This window comes from Bombus terrestris, chromosome 12 (genome assembly GCF_910591885.1).
Source record: "Bombus terrestris chromosome 12, iyBomTerr1.2, whole genome shotgun sequence".
Classification (NCBI taxonomy): Eukaryota; Metazoa; Arthropoda; class Insecta; order Hymenoptera; family Apidae; genus Bombus; species Bombus terrestris.
In genome coordinates this window covers 8,286,823-8,300,145 of record NC_063280.1, presented here as the reverse complement: position 1 = coordinate 8,300,145, position 13,323 = coordinate 8,286,823, and the positions used below count along the sequence as shown (strand labels likewise).

At 39.9% G+C, this 13,323-nt stretch overlaps 1 protein-coding gene and 1 non-coding gene across 7 annotated transcripts in view; both read left to right on the top strand.

Annotated features, from left to right (window-relative positions):
• Positions 1-13,323, top strand: part of LOC100645921 (ankyrin repeat domain-containing protein 50) — a 223,642-nt gene that overhangs the window by 95,951 nt on the left and 114,368 nt on the right. The gene's annotated exons all lie outside the window — the stretch shown is intronic.
• Positions 3,555-3,626, top strand: TRNAG-UCC. The gene has a single exon. It is a non-coding gene; the product is annotated as a tRNA-Gly (tRNA).

The following is a 13,323-nucleotide window of genomic DNA, read 5'->3' as shown; positions in this document are numbered from 1 at the left end:
TTTTCTATTCTCCTTGTTGGTACCTGCAGGTCTATGTTTGCTTTCTTTTCATTCCTTTTCTTTCTTCTTCTTCTTTTTTTATTCCCTTTCCTTTTTCTTTTATGGGACAGCGAGTCTGCGACGCCTCTTTCGCGTAGTCTGTTGGCCTGGTTCGCTTCCAACTTGCCATCGTTGTTCCATTTTAATAGGTTCTTTGGTGTAACACTGGCCTTACCAGGACGAACGATCGGTTTTAAAATTTAATTGAAAGTTGCACGTTCGTTGTTGTTTCTTTCGTTTGTACAACTTTACGCAAATTCTTCTATCAACAAAAATTGAGAAATCGATTAATCAGATAACATGGGAATTTACATGAAGAACGAAGGTTCAATTTTAAATTAAATTTTGAAACCGTTTGACCTGGTAAGGTTTCTTCTATTGCTTTTAAAAAAGCACTGTTCTCTCTGTGATTTCTGCAATACTTTATGTATCGTCTTTTACTTTCCTCTCCTCCATTTTTTCTTTTTTCTTTTTCAGTATGAGACAGTGAGTTCTGCTTCGAGTTTCCTGTTGTTTTACAGGTCCGCTGGTTCGGTATCCTTTTAGCTTGTTCTTTTTTAATGTTTTTAGCGCGCAGTGATCATTTTTAAAGTACTGTTCCCTCTGTGGTTCTTTCGGTTCTCTATGTTTGGTTTTTTTCCTTTCCGCTTTTTCACCCTTTTTTTATGGGGAAGTGAGTTCTGACACCTCTTTGGCGTGGTCCTCTGGTCAGGTTTACTTTGAGGTTTTTGTTGTTTCGTTTTATAGGTTCCTTCGTTTGCTGTTCCCTTTGCTTGCTTTTCTAGTGTTTTCAGCGTGTGATACACATTTGTAAGGGTTGTTTGGTTAAATACGAGACTATGGAAGGGATAAGTTCTACCTTCTTTTAGTCGATGGTTACGAGATTTGAGCGTTGGTTAATTAAGTTAAGGGAAACCTTTTCCCCTTCTTTATTTCTACCTTTCGATATACCTAACGATTATTCTTGAAAATTGATTGCGCAAGTATGAAATATAGCAGGGGAAAAATCCAAAGGAAACAATGAAAATTTAATCAGCTGCAGACTGGATCGAACAAATTTAAGCTGCAAGTTCCCTACTCCAACTTGCAGCATCGTTCCATCCAAAGATTCCATTTAGCTTGCTCGTTTTCGATTTGACACTCCCTAAAAACTCCAGTCTTTTCTTATCTAAAAATTCAAATCCGTTTACCCTGTATCAAAAAATAAAAACCAAAATGCGCTTAAGACGCAGATCGAAGTAACGTCGTAACTCTTCGAGGTTGTCTCAAGGTGCCTATAAACCTCGAGGGCGGCATCGAGCAAAGGTGGAAAAGATCGAGACGTTGCCCATAGAGCAGAGAGAGCATTTTCCGACCGAATAGTCTCCACGTATCGTCCGATTCATTTCGTGCGCCGCGTGATCGAAGAATTTACGACGACTCCGATGTCGTAACTCGGAGCGGCGCGTGGGCGGTGAGCAGCGCGTTGAAATTAAAAGCGAACAATTGAGTTACCGAGAGCAACCAGATTCCTCGACGTGCTATTCCAATGCTATTTAACCGCGAATAAACCGCCACGCTTTTAGCTCTCCGCGATACTTGATTTTGCAAGTTTATTTGGATTACGTTCGTGCGTATGAAACGCGCGTCGTTAACGTTGAAAGTTCGAAAGCGATACAGACGCGAATATCGTACGTGTTTACAGCCCTTTGCGATTTCGCATCGCGAGATTGGAAGAGAAATTGCGATGGTCCGTAGAGCCGTTTAGCTTTGTTGCCTAATTTCCATTTTGTCTATCGATTGCCATATCGTTGTACCGCGTGATATCGTACAATTTAGATTTATCACGGTGATGGTTAAATCACGATCACGGTCGTGAACGAAGGTAGATCACGACCTTTCTTTTATCTCGACCGATTTATCTCGAACGCTTCCATATAGTTGGCGTAAAAATATCCGCGCGTTAATTTACAATTACGCTACGTTCTCTTCGTATAGCGGACATTCTTCTTCCCCCGATATCGAAATCTCGAGGTGATTCAATTTTCTTCCCTTTATCCCACATCGGTATTTTAAAGAGCAAAGTAACGATTTTGAAATCTTCCTTCCAAAATATTCATTCAACGTTCCTTTAAATATTCATTGGATGTCGTCGATATAAAATGGGAAAAGGAAAACGAAGAACAGTTACGTTGTGTAGCGATCAGAAGCGATCGCGAGAAATCACGAACCCCTGCGAAAGATCGTCGTGATTGGCAATGGACGTGTGATCGATTCGCTCGTGATTCGCGTGTAACGGTTCGCGTGTATCGTTGCATCGATATCGAAAATCAGATTTTTAGCTGTCGTTAACCTTTGACGTATTGTAGGATTTTTGTATTTATCGATAGATCTATTTAATTTAATGGATTAAACAGGAAACGATGGTTGTTTAACGTGAACTAAATACAGTTGTTTATTCGACCATTCGCGAAGAAACGCGAGGAAATTCCCGTTACGATTAGATAATCGACGCCACGAACTGATCGGTCCCCTGATTTCAGTTACGATAATAGGGGTGGCTCAGTTGAGTTTACACTGAATCAACAAGTATAAATTAACGTTTATTTCAACAACTTTCTAAAGAAGATAATTACACTGGTGCCTATGTACAAGTTAAGTAAGTGATTGATTTTAACCCTTAGAGTGCTATGGACGCATAAATGCGTCTGGCGAAAGCCATCGGCGTGGACTAAGGACACATATATGCGTTTTCTGTAAGTGCCCGGCATGGATGCACACTAAGGATGCATATATGCGTTTGTCAATTTTTCCGAACACCTACGCAGAAGTAATACTGTTACGTTTGCGCGAGATAAATATAAATGCATTCCTTAGTAATGGCAGTAAACAAATCCCAATGATGCCTCGTTATAACAGTTGTCCACCTGTTTCGCGGACAGTCGCATCTGATTATCAAGAAGGAAATGTGTTGTTTGTGTGAAAAATAAGGGAATGCAGAAAATGCGATGTCGGATTATGTATCGATAATTGTTTTGGAATTTTTCACACACAAGTGAATTATTAACTTGTGTTATATTTACTAAATTTAGTTTTCTAGCTTATTGTAAATTTCAATATTTATAATAAGTAATTAATACTAAAAAATAACGCTCTTGAATCATTTAATCTCGTGAAAAAAATTACTATAACTTATTACGATTTGCGCTTTGAATAGTCAATCAACGGAGTTCAATCTAGCAAAAAAGTAAAAAAAAGTCCACAGCGGTCGTCAGCTGGCCATGTGCTGTCTGCACGGACCACGTAGACCGCGAGTATTCAGTATTCTAAGTGTTTAAGTCTAGAAACCCGGTAATCACATGTTGACTATCCTAACGATGAAGAATAAGTAAAGTCAAAGTGACGATGCCGTGTCGAAGGAAAGTTAGTTATGGGTGAGTCTAACGCAAGAGACTGTGGCAGCACTCGACGAGAAATACCTTCACTCTACGCTAACTACCAATGAACACGGTGGCGCAGTGGTTAGCGCCTTAACTGCGATGGTGGTGTAATGGTCAGCATAGTTGCCTTCCAAGCAGTTGATCCGGGTTCGATTCCCGGCCATCGCAGGTTTTTTTTTTTTTGTCCGTTTTTTGCGACCAGGTTTTCAGGACAGAAATGGAAAGAAAAAAAAAAACAATATCGTACATAAACACCGCCTTACAGTTTAAATTTAAGTTACAAATGTAATTAAAAAAAAAAAAAAAAAAAAATGTAATATTGCATGGCTATGTCGTACCTTCGCGTATCGGTACTTTTGTCCGAACCACCTCACAACCGGAATTCATCGTTTATAATGGAAAATACAAATATATAATACACAAAAACTGGTAAAAATAAACAAAAAGAAAGCAGTGGTTAGCGCCTTAGGTTACGAACGTTCGGGACCCGGGTTCGATTCCCGGTACTCCGATTTTTCTTCCACGCATCAAAAATAGAAGAATAATAGCAGTATCCCAGCAGCGACATCTACAGCCGGCAACTATACCACCAATTATCACGGACAACATATACCACCTCGGGATCATCGGATTTGTTGATGACAATTTTAGTTAGGAAAGTAAAGGCAGAGTTAGACATTGCTTCTGATCGGATGAAAGAAGGTCGGTGGACTAGGAAGGATCTTAGCCGCCCTCGTTACTAGTGTAAAGTATCATACGTGAGAAAAACTAACTTTCCCGTAGTAAACAATAAGCTTTAGAAACGATTGAGTAAAGAGACGTTTGTTCGGTCTGAAGGACCTTAGCTAGAAAATTCCTGAGATTTATGGTATGTTCTTAAGACTATTAATGGTACGCAGGAAGGATGCGCGGACATCTGGTTGCTATTTTGCCCGCGGTGTGTGTGACCTGGTCTAGGTATAGTGTCGCCCGACGTAACAACAGTAATGTGCTATAACTAAGCGATTCTCCAATCTGAGAACAGTCTCAACGTCACTTTACCGGGTGTTCACCCGTCGATCATTCACCTACTTTTCCTATACCTTACGTAACAGCCTATCTCCTGTACAAAGTTGTTGGAAATATATGTCGGGTTGTCATATAATTTTCGCAACATTGTTTATGGTTCGCCCGATATTTCTCAGGCCATTTGTTCACGATACTACGATAATCGCTGCGAAATTCGCCAATCGGCGAGACGTTTATTTTCGCTCGAGTACTATTGGAGAAAAAAATCTGAATTTAACTAACTCGTGGCAAAGATCGCCGAAGGAAAGCGGAAAATGAAATTGCATTTTGTACGAAGGAAAGTGGGAAGAAACAGCTGGTAGAGTAGGCGTAGCGTTGAATAAACGCGGAAAGAACGGAGAGAAGAGAATATTTGACATGATTCTAAAGCGTGAAATTCAACAAAAGAAAGTCTCGCAGCCACTTTCCATTACTTGGGAACCGCTTTGTTCTTCTATTCCGCGACAGTCGATGGCGGGAGCGTCGCGTAACCTCTTGCTTGGCTAATGAAAACGACGTTTTCACGAGAAACGTTTGGATTAGCCGGATCTCTCGGACAAAAGCTGGTGACGCTTTAACGCTCTTATCGTTTCTACGTTGCCAGGTGCAAGAAGGCGGCCGTGTAGATTCGCATCTCGGATGCAAAGGGTTGCACCGACCTTTTCCAATTACAACCAGCCTCTGATCGTCGCGTCTAATCCAAAAAGATCGACGCGTTTAGAGAAAACGGAATACGTCGAATATTCGTTCAACTTGCGACGTTTGTTCCTTTTTTCTTTCTTTGTTGTTGCTTCCTGTGTCACGTGAAATAAAAGAAAGAAATCGAAGATGAAAATAAAAGAAGAAAGAATTTATTTACTAACACTTTGATTACACTAATGAATAACAGTTTAGTCCCGAACTCCAGCTGTGACTTTCCAAGACTCTCGAGATTTCTTTTTTTTATTTTACCTAACACCTGCACGAGGATGTGTCGATTAAACGTTTAGCTAAGAGACATCGCGACACTCCCTCACCGTTTCGCTCAAAATCCGATACAAAATCAAAGTGTTTCAGCTGAACCACGTCTCTTACGTATCTGCTTTCTTTGCGATTGCAGGAAAAAGCTTGTCAGGACAAAGTTGAACTACTCGAAGGATGTAGCTGTAATTGTAACAGTGGGAAGAATTTTTTCTCTGGTTTATCTTTTTGGAAGATTTCAAAGTTTAAGGAATTCTTTTGTGGACTTCTATATTTTTCTATTCATCGATTGACGCGTTTTCTTTTCATTCTCTGTACAAAGACATGAAGTATATTGGTGTCTGAAAATGTTCAGTTTGAAGGATATTTCGACATTAATTTTGTAAAACTCGACGTACGAAATACAAGGGAGGATGCACGCAAAGTGACATAATTGTGATTATGTTCTCGTTGACTTTCCTGCACTACGTTCGATGAGATTAAAATCGAAATATCTTTTAAATTATATATTTTCCGACAAGAGTACCTTAACGCTTTCGCATAGAAAACGAGAAGTCACGTGCACCGGTGTAAAAAGGTCTGAGAATTCTATTTGGAAAAATACAGATGATCTCGAAATCTTAAAAAAAAAAAAGAACCAACTGGAGAAAAGCGTTCCTTTTTCTTTTAACTTCATCCCGAGAAGCTTTTTCATACAATCGTAAATAAGGCAGATGTTCCAGGGTGATCTCATCTAACCGAGACATCCTGTATATATCTCTTATTGGCATACCTATACCGATATCCCGAAAACAAATACACAAAGTATGAAATTAGTAACTACGTGTTTCCTCGTATTTCATACGTCAGATTTTCCAGAGTAAAAGTTAAAGCATCCGCGGACCTAATGGTTTCTCGATGGCAACTAAATTTAATTTAATTCATTCGGTTGGCAACTGAGTGATTTTTGTCAATGCCACCTAATGACAAAATCCGCAATCACATAGTTGCCAAGCCAATAAATGGATCGATCATTTTTTACAGACAATGCCAAGACGAATTAGAATATTTTAAGAATTATACGATCGAATCTACCGTATGGGCTCTACGCGTTCATCCATGGAAAATATTTTCCGTGCAACGAGCCCTGCCATTTAGTAAAATTAAAGAATGAAACAGTCTTTTCGTTGCAACTGAGTTCTAATATTATAACAGCTCTGTGTGTTCGACGAGTATACTCGTCATCGCGTACTTTTTGCCACGCGTTTTCAAAGCCTTCAAAGAGGTCGAAACAGCTAACTGGTTAACTTGGACTGGAAAGTTCTTCCGTACGCGGCGCGTTCTTCGGATTCGACATCGACAGATTGTCGCTTATTCGGGTCGACGCTGCGCTCTCTAGTCGCTTTCGAAACGTCGCAGAAACACGAAAACGTTGCAGTGTCATCCGAAATCCGAAACGCGAGAGAAAGTCGTAGGAAATGCGGGGAAATATTTCGGATATTAATTCGTTACGCGTACGTCGTATATGAATAGGAGAAAATTGAGAAAGAGATTCAAACGGAATTCTCCGTTGTAGAAACTCTGTTTTATTTAAAGAAAACGGAGCTCGCGCTGCTCTCGTTGATCGCCAACGGGGCCAGTTTCGACTATTGCAAATTCTTCGCAAAATACGATCAGCGTCGAGCAAATGTCGAACATACTCGAGCAATAAGGCAACGTTTAAAGCTGTTTAATTACGATCGACATAAAATGACGAAGAAGAAAAAAGGAGAAAATGAATGGAAGGTCCGGAACGTGGCGAAAGACATTGCCGAGGGACGCAGGCAGCGTTCGCGAAGACCAACCATAAGGATCCTCTTTTATTTAACGAGACGACGTCCTCGAACTCGTATTTCCTTGCGAAATTCCTTTTTCCTCCGCTCCGCCTTTGGTCCGTCGAGCGTGCGCTGTCTCTGTTTAACGCGTAGACTGCCGCGTTGACGGTCATCGATGACGTTGCTAAATACTTTGAAATGACTAATAAAATTCTGCAAGTTCTGTACTTCGCACTGTATTTCGATGTATCGCAGAGCGAATGAATTTCTAACTTTTTATTGGAAAGACGATATCTAAAAGAATTCTAAATAATATCGCGTATATAACAAGAGAAAATTGTACGGTATACAACACACAGTTACGTAGAAATCGTAATGGTATTAGTTGAAATTCTGTGAAATACCGCGTTTGAAATATAAAGTGAAAAATGTATCCGGCTGGAAACCTTTGCACGTCACCTGAATAAAATTCGCGTGGCGATGAACGTGTTAATGCAATTTGCCAGCGACTTTATCTGCTTGGACAGTTGTTCGGCCAGGAGGACGCCGGTTCCCACGAGGGAAAACGTCTCAACGACTGCCCTCACAGGCAATAAATTGACGCTGCCCGAATCAACTTTTGAATTACGCCTCCGGAGAGGGCGAAAGAGGGAGAGACAGAGAGAGAGAGAGAGCTCGTTACAGGGGATGACGAAAATCCTGTTAGTCGCGTTGCAACGCGTAATGAACTTGTCCATGGCGAAAAAGAACGATGTTTGCCGCGTGGACGGAAATCGTCGCCTTTCGTATTCGATTTACGCGTTTCAGGGAAACGGTCTCGCGGCTGGTAATTAAAAATCTCGTGATTCAATGGACGCAGGAACGTTGAAGTCTTCGATCGAGATGGCAAATGATCAGGTTAAAGAGCTAATGGAGATGATCAACCGGAGCAGTTAGAGCAATTGAATAGGATTGATAGTTGTATAAATATCTACATTAGGTTGCTGCAGATGAAACGTTGACGTTTGATAGACGTCCGGTAGAGTTTGATATTCGTTGCAACAACATGGTCGTTTAGGTTTGCTCGGGGTATTAAAAAAGGTATTAGGACAACGAAGACTGATTAGTTTAAAGGACATTTTGGCACAGAATTTCCTAGAATTCGTCGTACTTAAGACGAAGGAAACACGAATGTAAGAGTACAGCGAGTCTTTCCTCGTTTCTCGTACGATATTCTACGATATTGAAATATCTTTCAAATTGATCACTTTTCGATCATGTTATAGCAATATTGTTTTACATGGAACGACGAGAGGATCTGATGTATGGGGAAAAAGTTCACGTCGAACTACGTATTCGCGCTTCTTTCCTCTTTCTCTTTTTCCCATATTTATCGTTCAGGCGGAAAATATCCGTTTTATTTCATTTCAACATTTCAACATTTCGTTTCAACGTTTCAACATCTTATTTCAACATTTCAACATTACATTTCAACATTTCAACATTCAGCATTTCAACTGCTGACCAACCTCTCGCGGCTACCGTGTTTGCGCGAAACCGCGAGAGACTCCATAGAATTACGCGAAATTTCTATTACATGGAATTGATCTCGGACGAATCATCGATGACCGAGACGAGCCAAATTTCCAATTTCCATCGTGAACTTTCCTCGTGAACAACCTCCGCCGTCGAAACTTGAAACCTCGAAAAATGATAGCCAATAAAAAAAGGACAATCTCCGAAGAAGCACCTGCTGTATCCTCGTGGCATCGATCGATGGAAAAATGAGTCTGCGAATGGAGAAAGAGACGACACGGACGATCGGAATCGCGCATCTCACCGGCGAATACATTATCGATACCACAGATATATGGGCCGATTTCGTATCGGCCGTTGCTCCAGCGATCCGATAAGTTTCGCAGTTGAATCTGCGAAGTTAAGCGGATTGGCAGAGCCAGGAAAGGATTGGCCGCCACACGCCCCTAACTTTCGGGCCCGTCGAGCTCAATCTGTAATCCGATATCGATTGAATTCCCCTTCGATTTTTTCCTCTCCCTCTTTCTCCCTCTCTGCTTCCTCTTTTTCCACCCTCTTCTCCCCCACCTCTTTCGCGTCACCTCGATTTTTTCCTATTTTTCTCCTTTCCTTCTCCCCCTCTCTCTCTCTCTCTCTCTTTGTTCTGTCATTCTTTTTTCTTTCGTTCTCCCTTCTTTTTCCCCGCTTTTTTCCGTTTTTTTTCGCTGGTTCGACAGCGCGGTTGAACGACCCCCAGCCGACTGTGTCGCGCGCGGCGTCGAACGTCGAACGCGGAACGAATCTCGTTCCGTCTCGTTGCGACAGCTGTTTCCTTGCCTCGAAATCGAATCGATCCAACCTGGATATATCCGCGCACGAGGGTGAATTAATTGATACCGGGACAGGAAAGCGTGAATCGACTAAACGGCCACGCCGCTGGCCCGGCGATTTTAGCGACAGAGGCTGTTTAATGCGATTAATAGCAGAGGCGGGCCTCCCGATCGACACCGCGGAACGACGGATTTTTCTCGACGTTTTTGCATAGAATAATACACTTCCGTTAAAATCTTTCGGCATATCTTTTATTTTTATCGCAACTTTGCCGCTTGGTGTTCGTTCGTAAACATCGACTTTTTCCGCGAGAATAGCACAATGCTCGCATTTAGCGAGAAGTTTTAGAACGTTTATTTTATTACGAATATTAAGTTACGCGCGCCTTTTTCAACTTTTTCGATGGCACGACGCTCTCCAACGCACAATTTTCAGCATATTTGTTATTTTCAACGGAGCTACAATATTTGGTATCAGTCACGCTAATAATAATAATAATAATAATAATAATAATAATATCTTCAAATATGTACAAAAACACCTGTCTGGCTTTCGACCTCGAATAAACCACAAATAATAATGAAAGTGCAGACCACAAGCTTGCAATTAGCCAGAGCTAATGAAATACAATGTAAAAATGGCACTTATAATGTCTTCAGATACTTACGAAAAGACATGTCCAGCTTTCGACCTCGACTAAATCACAAATAATAAGAAAAGTGCAGACCACAAGGTTACAATTAGCCAGAGCTAATGAAATACAATGTAAAAATGGCACTTATAATGTCTTCAGATACTTACGAAAAGACGTGTCCAGCTTTCGACCTCGACTAAATCACAAATAATAAGAAAAGTGCAGACCACAAGGTTAGAATTAGCCAGAGCTAATGAAATACAATGTAAAAATGGCACTTATAATATCTTCAGATACTTACGAAAAGACATGTCCAACTTTTGACCTCGACTAAATCACAAATAATAAGAAAAGTGCAGACCACAAGGTTACAATTAGCCAGAGCTAATGAAATACGATGTAAAAATGGCACTTATAATGTCTTCAGATACTTACGAAAAGACATGTCCAGCTTTCGACCTCGACTAAATCACAAATAATAAGAAAAGTGCAGACCACAAGGTTACAATTAGCCAAAAGCGTATGAAATTCTATCTGAAGATGGCACTTAATGGATCCGCAACATCGTTGAACGAATTTTGCAACGAAATTGATCAGCAGCATAAAATCGGCGTTTAAAGAAACCTACATCCCGTTGCAAAACACGAAGAAAGATTTTCGTTCGCCCCCGTTGAAAATGCGACGCGAATCGGCGCATATTAAATCGACGTCTGTGGCGAACGGTCGTATCGTCGCTTTTTTGAGTTGCAATTAAGCGGTTGCGAGTCGGCGAACGTCGCTGGCAAGCGAGACGATCGTAAAGAAACGGGAAATATTAATTAAAGACTCGTCAACCTTTTGCTTTCCTTTTGTTTCATAAATTCTGGCAATTTTGCCGCCACCAGGTTTATAAAACGGCTCACCTTGAGACGTTGCGTAATCCTTTGGGCGCATTCTCAACGAGGTAAAGGCGCGTCTCGCTGGACAAACGAATTTATCCAGGCCTCGATTATTATGCAATTCGCTCGGATGCGTTTAAATAATGGCGGTTGTGTACCTTTTAGAAAGCGTCTCCGTGGCCATTTATGCAACGACGAGCAGAACGTGTCGTCAGCTGCTCGTATTCGTCGGTTTTACGAGCAACGTCGTGCACAGTCGCGTTTTCGCATCTCGTTGAAAGTGAAATCTTAATTCCATCGAGCCGCGTTTTTCTCTGCCAAATAACCAGACTTTCGTTGAAAGGATTCTGCCGTTCCCCACGCAGATTTATGTCTGCCAAAACTGCGATTGTTTCTTAATCGTCGAGACGTTCGTATAAATAAGAAGCTTTGTTCGATTGATTTATTCAAGCGATTTGTTGTTTTCGCGGTTGTAAGATTAATTTCATGCGATGCTCTTTTATCGAATAAACGAGAATACTACGTATCTGTATCGATTAGTATTGCGTTAAGATAATATTTATCGTTAAGACAAATACTCCGAAGAAGAGATAAATGTTCCAAGGTTGGTTTATTATTAATCACCGAGTAACAATTATCGATAATTATCGACAACAACTGCTCGATTCTCCTATAACTTGGTAGACGGACGATTCGCATCAATAACATTGACGGAAGATTAATGTTTCACGCTCGAACTATGTCTCTGATTGATGACGTTTATCTGTAACGTTTATGGATTCAATGATCTCCCTCCTTCGTGTCTGATAATCGAATTACACGCGTATCGTAATCGATACGACTGCCCTGTCGTTGCTCCGTTTCCATCGGATCTGCGCGAAATTTATATTTTTCCTATACAGATCAAAGAGAAATAGAATGTTCACGATTTTCATGTAATTTTCCGTTTTTTTATTTTATACGTAGGAATAAGTTTTCTATGATACTTAAACTGTTAAGCTGTTCGTACGTTCGAAGACCACGACATATCCTGGAAATATTTCCAACATCTTGACTAATAGAATTTATCGATAATGAAACGTTGTTCGATGAATTTTATATAAAATAAACATGTTCTCTCTGTGGAAATATCTTTAGATATTCCAGAGATATTGGACAGATATCTCGAACAGATATCATCGATCGTGTACCTACAACGTACAGTCGATCCACGAAAATTCATTGATTGTACGTGTAAACTTGTCATCAAATTATTTCACTCGATCGAAGAATACTTTTAATTGTTTCAAGTTTCATATTTTACGCATCGTTGCGAGTGAAACTGAATTCTAAACTTTAAGAAGATTTCAAGAACGAAGAAACGATAGTTGGTGCAAACTCGAAAGCGGAGGACTAGGAAAAATAAATAAAATAATAATAAGTTTCATATTTTGCGGATCGTTGCGAATGGAGCTAAATTCTAGGCTTTAAGAAGATTTCAAGAACGAAGAAATGATAGTTGGTGCAAACTCGAAAGCGGAAGACTAGGAAAATTAAATAAAATGATAACAATAAGTTGATAATAATAATAATAAGTTTCATATTTTGCGGATCGTTGCGAGTGAAGCTAAATTCTAAACTTTAAGAAGATTTCAAGAACGAAGAAACGATAGTTGGTGCAAACTCGAAAGCGGAGGACTAGGAAAAATAAATAAAGAAAGTAATAATAAGTTAATAATAATAATAAGTTTCATATTTTGCGGATCGTTGCGAGTGGAGCTAAATTCTAAACTTTAAGAAGATTTCAAGAACCAAGAAACGATAGTTGGTGCAAACTCGAAAGCGGAAGACTAGGAAAAATAAATAAATAAAATAATAGCAATAAATTAATAATAATAATTAGTTTCATATTTTGCGGATCGTTGCAAGTGGAACTAAATTCTAAACTTTAAGAAAATTTCAAGAATAAAGAAATGATAGTTGGTGCAAACTTGAAAGCGGAGGACTACGAAAAATAAATAAAGAAAGTAATAATAAGTTAATAATAATAATAAGTTTCATATTTTGCGGATCGTTGCGAGTGGAGCTAAATTCTAGACTTTAAGAAGATTTCAAGAATGAAGAAACAATAATTGGTGCAAACTCGAAAGCGGAGGACTAGGAAAAATAAATAAATAAAATAATAATAAGTTAATAATAATAATAAGTTTCATATTTTGCGGATCGTTGCGAGTGGAGCTAAATTCTAA